This window comes from Bos indicus x Bos taurus, chromosome 4, assembly GCF_003369695.1.
Source record: "Bos indicus x Bos taurus breed Angus x Brahman F1 hybrid chromosome 4, Bos_hybrid_MaternalHap_v2.0, whole genome shotgun sequence".
Lineage (NCBI taxonomy): Eukaryota > Metazoa > Chordata > Mammalia > Artiodactyla > Bovidae > Bos > Bos indicus x Bos taurus.
In genome coordinates, this window is record NC_040079.1 from 26,287,214 (window position 1) to 26,296,853 (window position 9,640).

Below are 9,640 nucleotides of genomic sequence, written 5' to 3' on the forward strand. Positions count from 1 at the left end.
CACTGCAAACAGCAGACACCAAATCATGTATATCATCAAAATGACCCATACAGAAGTAGCTCTTTTAGCTTCTTTTAAAACTACATCTCCAAAATTTCAGTGATCATCCAATGAATAAAACCAGATTACCAGTTTCATCTACCTTTTTCCCTCTCCTCCCTACCCTCTCTCCCCCAACACACACACACACTCCTCCCTTACTAGGCATGGCTTCCTCAGAAATTATCTAATGGCTCAGAAACAGTTTGATAAGGAAGGTTATCAAGTTGGAATTCTGGAGAAGATTCCTTATGGTCGGTTTATTTTCTAAGTGACTGCTGTTGATAAAGTACAGACTGACCTCAAAGGATCACAATGTAGTAGCCTGCCTTCAATGCCCCCTGGTTTTGTTTTACCTTTTTTATGGGGGAGGGGCAGTCTTTTAAAAATATACTAGAATATCTTTATGAAGTTGTATTTCTGACTTTTCTTCAGTTCATATAAATGTTCACATTTTAGGACTAAAGACCACGTGATGAAACATTTTTGAAGGTTCAGTAATTAAACCGCTCTGAGCAGGATTGAAACATTTTAGCTTAATTATGAACCACACTGCAGGGGGGGAAAAAAAATACATATATATACACTCCAAGTGAAGTCGCTCAGTTGTGTCTGACTCTTTGCGACTGCATGGACTGTAGCCCACCAGGCTCCTCTGTCCATGGGATTCTCCAGGCAAGAATACTGGAGTGGGTTGCCATTTCCTTCTCCAGGGGATCCTCCCAACCCAGGGATTGAACCCAGGTCTCCCACATTGCAGGCAGACGCTTTAACCTCTGAGAGCTACCAGGGAAGCCCGTATATATACTCCAAGGTATATATAATCCACTTAGCAATCATAAATTCTGTTCATTGTTTAAGTTTTCTCCATATTACATCAAAATAACTTCAGACAAAGCATTCTTGTTGCTCCAGGATTAAAAGTTTCCAATAGCTCAATGTGGTTATAATCGTCCAGAAACACCTGAAATTGATTTGTTTCACCTCCTTTACTCTTTCTCTTCCAGCCTGACCTCCTTAGTAAAATACTGATAGATAAAAGTACTACCTGAAAAGCCAAGAAAGTAAATAATCCACCAGGGAGTTAATAAGGAAGAAACTATATGATACATAATGCTCAAAAGTTAACATGTATCCAGAGCCTAAAAAAATACTGATTGGACTTGGTGTAAATAAAATGTTTCTAAAATAAACTTAAGAAGTGGGTTTCTTTTCCATTGCTGTTTTACTAAGTATTCATGAAAAATTATATCTGGGTAAGCTCAGGCTGAAAACACTGGCTTCAGCTCTCAAGGAAAATAAAAAAGAGCACAGAGAAAATGTACTTCAGTATAAAGCATTTTCTGAAATGCTTTGTATAAAACCAAAGATTGGTATTCTTCGGTAAGAATGATTTTCCAAATACTATATATATATATACACACACACACAAACATATTAATAAACATCACACTTAGTCACATATAAACATCTAAATTCAAATATCGAATTTCTTGGATTAATTACAGCCCTACAGAGAGTACGCGGAAACTCTTGAGATTAGACACTTCTGTGACTCAACAACCCAAAGAGCTCCCCCTCTACCCTCCACCTTTACAAAGGGGCACTGAGTGGATGAAAGAGCCCACTGCAACATGAAGGACTGAGCTTGCCTAAAGATATCTGACAGAAGCTGAATGTATGCAATAACTTCCGGTTCTCCAGAGACTGGGGGGTGTGCTTCTAAAGGCTGACAGTTTAGTCCTTCAAGAAACCAACATGCCTGTTCAAATACTTGTGGAAAAAAATTTAATTTCAATCATTATGCTCCTCATATTATCATCATTCCCCAACTAACACTGATTGAATGCCTTATTACATATAAGGAAAGAGGTATAAAAAATTTAACCCCAGACTACAAGGAGCTTAATTTCCCTTAAAAGTCACCCACTTCCTATCATTTCACATAAAATACTTCTTGAAGAAAGTCTGCTTGAACCTATGATGCAATGCAAACTCATATCCTAGGAATTTGGTCTTCAGCTACCTAACAAAATTAGAGATGGATACATTAATTGCGATTTAATTAAAAAAAAAAACCCTACAATTTTGGGTTCCATTGGAATACACAAGAATTGGGAGGGAAACCTGAAATTCCTTCTCCTTTAATTCCCTCTACATCTAGACAAGGGCCCTCATTATCTCCTACACTTAGAGATATTTCCCTAAATCCAGGAGCTGAATTTGCTTAAAACATGGTTAAGAAAACTCCTGGCTTGGGAATAAGAAATCTTCTTTCTCCCTAAATGAGAATATGATTACAACTTCCAAGCAAAAAATCCTTTTCTTCATGTATGCTGAGTCTGAGATGGGGGGAGGAGGAAAGCGTGCACTGAAATCAAAGTATTTCAAATAACGATGAACCAAAAGAGAGTAAACAGTAATTCTTATACTGATGGACCCCGCTGAAAGGCACATCTAACACCTGTCCGAAGGGGGAAAAAAGGTCCTGCAAAAAAATTCTGCATGCAGTTTTGGACCCAAGTTAAGGTTAAGTATACTACATTACATTTGATAACTGCATGTTTGCTTCAGCGCTCATAAAATATGGAAATCTCACTTGGATGCACAGATAAGGGTTAGTCATATTTTCACTATGAAATAACACATCAAGAACTTTCAAACACAATTCTAGGGAGTCAGGCTACTACTAACTTATGGGAAGAAAAAAATCCTAGCATCTCCCAGCCCTCCTCCCCACCTCCCTTGAGTGAGGAACAATCCAGTAACTTACTGTTCAAGGCCAAAGGAAAAGGAATTTTTTTTTTAAACTGGGGGAAGGTGAAATGGGGAAAGGATCACTGTGACAGCAGATGATATCCTGCAACAAAAGGTGTGAGATGTGCATACCCATTCTCTTGCAGAGCACTGTCCAAGCTGACAGTCTCACTCACACTACCTTTCACGGTAAGAGTTTCCAATACCCTGTTTCTACACACTTAAGAAAATGTGAATTTTACTCTGACCACAGAAAGAGTTAAGCACAACTGACATCAGCTCTAAAACAAGCAATTAATATATTCTAATCTAATGCTTAAAAAGGGATGGAGACCAGGCAACCGCTGGACAACTGGCTGGACCAGTTATCATTTGAAGCCTTAAAAATATTACAATTTTTTAACAACTTCAAGTTTTGATGGGCACAGTCAGATGGACCGTCGAAAGTTTAGAACCAACAGCAATGGCACAACAGGTGAGAGAGGAGGTGGACATCATGGCCCAGTTAAGTGGCTAACATGCAAGGGCAAACCCTTGAGTTCCCCGAAAGGCTGGGGTTGCGGGATAATACCCATGCACAAGGCCATCCAGAGCTCCTGTCTTCCCAGTGTCATAGGTTTGGTCCCTTCCCGGGTCGCGCCACTCCCCCTATCCCTCCCCCTGGGGACCAACACCCCAAGCACAGAAAGAACCCAGGCCCCTCCACCCGCAGCATCTTAGCTAGGGAAGAAAACACAATGTCGCTCCTTATTTCTGCGTACAAAAGGACTCCGCGCCCTCCTCCTTGAACTGCCGCCGCTGCCGCCTCCTAACTTGCAAGAAGGTGGGCAAAGCGCCATATTCCAGCATCCCCCAGTCTACCTGGGTAACAAGCCCACGCCACCCCGGCGGGAGGGAAGCTTCGGAGGTTGCCCGAAGAGCCAGCCTCCTCTCCCGCAGGAGACAGCGGCTCCCGCGCCCCGGCCCAGCCCGCCGCGCCGCGCCGCGCCGCCCGCGGACCAGAGCCGGGAAGGGCCGAGGAGGCAAGCTGGGAGCCGCCGCTCCGGTCCCGCGCAGCCCGCCCACCTCCCACTCCCAGGCCAGCGCGCTCTCCCGGGCCACCAGCTCCCGAACCCACGGGAAGGCAGGGCCGGGGCCCCGGGTTCCACGACGGAGACGAGGCCGCGGCCCCGAGAGCCTTAAGCGGCAGGGCAGGCCGGAACCCTGGGGCTCTCGGGAGGGCAGCGCCTCCCTCCCGAGCCCGCCAGGACGCCTGGGGCCTAGTGCGGCCTGCGCATCCTCGGGGTGGCGGTTTGACTGGGCCGGGCCGGGGCCCCCCGCCCGAGGCGGGCCGAATCCGGCGGGGGCCCAGGCCTGGAGCCGGGGGCGGCAGGGTGCTGGCTGCGGGGCGGGCCGGCCGGCCGGCGGGCGGGCGGCGTGTTGCGGCTGCGCCGGGGCTGAAATAGCTGGAGATTGCGCGGTAGGGCACTCACCTCAGAGCGGCTGCGCTACCGTGGGCCTGCGCCGTGGAGACTGCGACCGCGCCGGCTCCTCGCAGCCTCCTGCCACCAGCGGCAATGGCGAGCGCTGCCGCCTAAGCCGCCGCCGCCGCCGAGGAGGGGGAGGGGAGGGAGAGGAGGCACGCACGCGACGCACGGGCTCGGCTTCCCCGCCCGGCCGCCGCCATGATGGGGAGGTCGGCGCTACTTCGGCGGGGCATCCCGGAGGGGGCTTGGGCTCGGGCCTCCGCAGCCCCCCGAGTCTCCCTGCGTTCACATTTCCCTTCAGAGTTTTGGATCGGGCCGGAATCGCAGAGGCAACAGTAGTAAAGTCAAATGTGGACGCCCGGGGAAAGTAAGGCAGGCAACCCAAGATGGTTGCTAATCCGTAAATAGTCACATTTTTCGCCCCCCGAGTCCCGGGAATTAGGACCCCCCGAGTGTGCCTCGATCACCGGCATGGGGCTTCCCCCGCCTTTTCCTCCCCGCTGCCTTGCCCGTCGCATCCTCACCCTGCCTTTGGAATGACCTTTGCTTCTCTATTCAAACCCTGCCGAACTATTTAAAAGCTAAAGTTTTTGTACCAAGCAATCTATAAATGTTTTCGCCCATTCATTCGTTTGGCAAACATTTCTAGAGGGCCTGTTCGTTGCCAAATATTTTTCTGGGCGCCCTGAAGATGTATTTACTTGTTAGGATAAAGGAAGTCCGCACTGTTAGCAACATAATCGATGAGTGGAGGCAGTCAGAAGCAATAGGGACCCCCCCAAGCAAGTAGAGAGAGCTCAAGAGTAGAAAAACTAATGTTAGGGACACCGGAGAGTGTTCTTTGTTTTTTAAATTGTGGTCTGGAGACTACCTGCATCGGGGTCATTCAGGCTAATTATTTAAATTCTGGGGTCCAAATGGTTTCTCCAGAATCTTAGCTTCTTAGCCCAGGAACCCACATTTCTAACACCCCTCTCCATTCCTCCCCCACCCGTAAATACACATGGTTGTCAAGCACCATAGTTAAGAACCAGTTGTTTTAGGGACTTAATAAACATCCCAAAGGGTATCAGGAAACAGTTTCACAAAATCCGGATACTTTTAATTTTCAGCAAGATTCCATTAATCTCAAAATGCAACGGTAACTAAAAACGAAATGTCTTTTTTATCCAGCATTTCTAATAGAGTGAGTGTCACCACCTACCACCTAGGTGTTCAAGCCAGAAACCTAGGAAAGATCCATTACTCCTTTCTCCCTCAAATGCCATTATCCAGTTAGATCTTTAGAAACAGTTGTTCCATCTCATTTTTTCCTTGGTCCAGGTGACTCGCATCTCTCATCAAGATACTGCAGTAGATCCTTCATGGTCTCCCTGTTGCAGGAATTGCCTTCTCCAATCCATTCTCCACCCTCCAGTTTGAATGGTATTTCAAAAAAGTAAATCATGTCATTTCTCTACTTAACAGGCTTAATAAGATCCCATTACACATAAGTTAAAGTTTAAAACTCTTTGAGGTGCCCTCAGGGCCCTTAGTTTCTGCTTTAGCCTAGCCGCTCCATTCTTTCTGGAGCTATTAGTAATTGCCCTTCTCAGTAGCATACTGGACATCCTGGGACCTGGGGGTTATCTTCCGGTGTCATACCTTTTTGCCTTTTCATACTGTTCATGGGTTCCCAGCAAGAATACTGGAGTGGTTTGCCTCTTCGCCATGACAAGGATGTGACCCCGAGCTGCCACCTCTAACCTCATCTGCCACAGACTTCTCCCTCAGACTACAACCAGACTGGGAAGCTCTCTGGTTATAGGACAGAGGAAGTTCTCCTGTCTCTCAGCATTGCAAGGACTGCTCTCTGCACAGAGCTGCTCTCTCTTCTATGTATCTGCTTAAAAGTGCCCCTGAATAATTCCTAGTACCTCTTTAAGGTCTCCTCCAGGAAACATTCCCTCCTTTCCTCCTTCCATCATCACACCTGGTATTTAACACCTATGTTTACTGAGCCTTATTTTACATTCCTTATACACATTACCTCCTTTCTTACTTCTCAAGTGGAGTCTATGAGGTAGATACCAGTATTATTATTATCTCATTTTGGTGATGAAGAAGCAAGATTAGTAAGAGATTGCTTGCTCAAACCCAGAGAGTAAAAGATGGAGCCAGGTCTGAAAGCCATCAGCCTGACCTCAGTGTTGTGCTCGTAACCATTACCAGCTTTTTTCAGACTGTAGATTGAGAGCCACTAAAATTAACTTAGTGAGTCATGAACAACATTCCATAAAAGAAATAGAAAATATCAGAGGACATCAAACCCAGTCAGACTCTTATTCTATGAAACTCATTTCAGGTGTATAAATGTATGTACATATGTGTGTATGTTTGTGCTAGATCATGCTATAAAATACATTTCTTCTTGGCTTACAGTTGCAAAAAAGTTTGAAAGCACTGGATTATACTTTCTATACAGTACTTCTCCAACCATGTATCTTCCACAATTCAGAAGTTGCATGAGGGTAGGGATTTTGTTTATAGGGTATGCAGGATCTTAGTTCCCCAACTAAGGATCAAACCCGTGCTCCCTACATTGATGGCATGGAGTCTTAACCACTTGACAACCAAGGAAGTCCCAATAGATCTTCAATAAACATGATGAAAGATCTGTATCTACCCAACTCAGAAAAATAGAAAAGTAATACAAATTACAGTTGGCCTGTGGCTCTCAGTATTGGAGGAGTTGTAGTTTTAGGACTCTAACAGATAACAAAATCCCAAGATATTCAAGTCCCTTATATAAAATGGCATACATGCTAGTATTTGCATAGAACCCACTCACATCTTCCCATCCTCATATACTTTAAATCATCTCTAAATTACTTATAATACCTAATAAAATGTAAATGCTATGTAAATAATTGTAAATACAATGTAAATGTGATGTAAATAGTTGCCAGTGCATAGCAAATTCAAGTTTTGCTTTTTGGAATTTTCTGCAACTTTTCTCCAAGTATTTTTTTTTTCCCGAGTATTTTTGATCTACCATTGGTTGAATCCACACATGAGGAACCTGTGGGTACAGAAGGCCATTGAACTTTCCAAAACAAGTGAGCCTGGGAACTCCAATTGCTCTGACCAAAAGGCTCAACAGAACCTGAGATTCTAGAATCAGTCTCAGAAAAAATATGGAAAAATCTACTGTAAGAGATTAAAGAAGATTTTCTTTATTGACTACAACAAAACCTTTGACTGTGTGGATCACAACAAACTGTGGAAAATTCTTTAAGATATGGGAATACCAGACCACCTGACCTGCCTTCTGAAAAATCGGTAGGCAGGACAAGAAGCAACAGTTAGAACTGGACATGGAACAACAGAATAGTTCAAGATTAGGAAAGCAGTACGTCAAGGCTCTATATTGTCACCCTGCTTATTTAATTTATATGCAGAGTACATCATGCAAAATGCCGGGCTGGATGAAGCACAAGCTGGAATCAAGATTGCTGGGAGAAATATAAAAAACCTCAGATATGCAGATGACACCACACTTGCAGAAATTGAAGAAGAGCTAAAGAGCCTCTTGATGAAAGTGAAAGAGGAGAGTAAAAAAGTTGACTTAAAGCTCAACATTCAGAAAACTAAGACATGGCATCCAGTCCCATCACTTCATGGCAAATGGATGGGGAGACAATGAAAACAGTGGGATACTTTATTTTGGGGGGCTTCAAAATCACTGCAGATGGTGACTGCAGCCATGAAATTAGAAGACACTTGCTCCTTGGAAGAAAAGCTGTGACCAACCTAGACAGCATATTAAAAAGCAGAGACATTACTTTACCAACAAAGGTCCATCTAGTCAAAGCTATGGTTTTTCCAGTAGTCATGTATGGATGTGAGAGTTGGACTACAAAGAAAGCTGAACACTGAAGAACTGATGCTTTTGGACCGTGGTGTTGGAGAAAACTCCTGAGAGTCCCTTGGATTGCATGGACATCAAACCAGTCCATTCTAAAGGAAATCAGTCCTGAATTTTCATTGGAAGGACTGATGCTGAAGCTGAAAGTCTAATACTTTGGCCACCTAATGTGAAGCACTGACTCATTTGAAAAGACCCTGATGCTGGAAAAGATTGAAGGCAGGAGAAGGGGATGACGGAGGATGAGATGGTTGGATGGCATCACTGACACAATGGACATGAGTTTGAGTAGGCTCTGAGAGTTGGTGATAGACAGGGAGGCCTGGCATGCTGCAGTCCATGGGGTCGCAAAGAGATGGACACAACTAAGTGACTGAACTGAACTGAGATACCAACAAAGTTGGTTCTTAAAGAAGGAACTAGATACCAACAAAGTTGGAATGCTCACTTGATTGACTCATTACCTATAAAAAATTGTACTGTGTGCTAAGTACCAAGTGAGTAGGGATACAAATGGTAATCAAAATGAAGCTATGTGAGAACTAGGGGGAGGTAGAAACAAAGAGAGATGAGCCAGGGCAACTGTTTTCACAGGGGACTCTTCAGGACCCACTGATAAACTGCGTGGAGCTCCAAGAGCAGTAGCAGCTACCCCATCTCTAGTTAGGAATGTGCACAACTCCAGCCCTACAAGGATGGATGGGACCTTGGCACTATGGAAGCAACTTCAAGGAGTTTTGCCTCTTTGGGAACTTCAAGGGCTGGCCCAAGAAGGGTCTGCATTACTAGAGAGTGCTGGCCGCAGTCAGCATGAGTGCTGGAGTCAAATTCCCAGTTCAAAGCCTGGACATACCACTTCCTACCTGTAAGACTTTGGCAAGTGGCTTAACAGTTTAAACTTCGTTTTCTTCACCCATGACATGGAGGTGAGGAGATAATACTCACAAAGGACTCAGGACAGTGCCTGGTGCCCAGGAAGCACATAGTAAGTGCTGGGTATTATTACCTCTTTCCAATTACCACTAATTATGTCAGTTGCTTAGTACAAAATATTCTTTAGTCACTAAATCGTGTTCGATCCTTTTGTGACCCCCATGGACTGTAACCCACCAGGCTCCTCTGTCCCTGGGATTTCCCAGGCAAGAATACTGGAGTGGGTTGCCATTTCCTTCTCCAGGGGATCTTCCTGACACAGGGATCAGAGCCGAGTCTCCTGCATTGCAGGCAGATTCTTTACTGCTGAATCACCTGGGAAGTCCCAGTACAAAATACAGATATGATAGGTGGTGGCTACTGTGATGATAATGATGAATGAGTGTTCATGAGTATATGTCACTATCCCTGGGTACACCCCAAAAAAGTTAGGGAGGATATTCAAGGAGTGCCAAGACGAGGGACTTGTGTAAGGGAACAGTGTAACAAGCTTAGATATGTCAAGATGAGTTCTTTTATACTCATAAGGTGATTTTTG

At 44.9% G+C, this 9,640-nt stretch overlaps 1 protein-coding gene across 8 annotated transcripts in view; it reads right to left on the bottom strand.

Annotated features, from left to right (window-relative positions):
- Positions 1-4,389, bottom strand: part of NRF1 (nuclear respiratory factor 1) — a 130,785-nt gene extending 126,396 nt beyond the window's left edge. For 5 of the 8 annotated variants that reach the window (XM_027539007.1, XM_027539009.1, XM_027539006.1 and 2 more), the window contains exon 1: positions 4,269-4,385. The gene's annotated coding sequence lies outside the window, so the exon portion shown is untranslated. Of the gene's footprint in view, positions 1-4,268 lie in introns of all 8 variants that reach the window. The other 3 variants (XM_027539012.1, XM_027539015.1, XM_027539010.1) reach the window with 2 other exon arrangements.
- Positions 4,390-9,640: the final 5,251 nt, after the last annotated feature.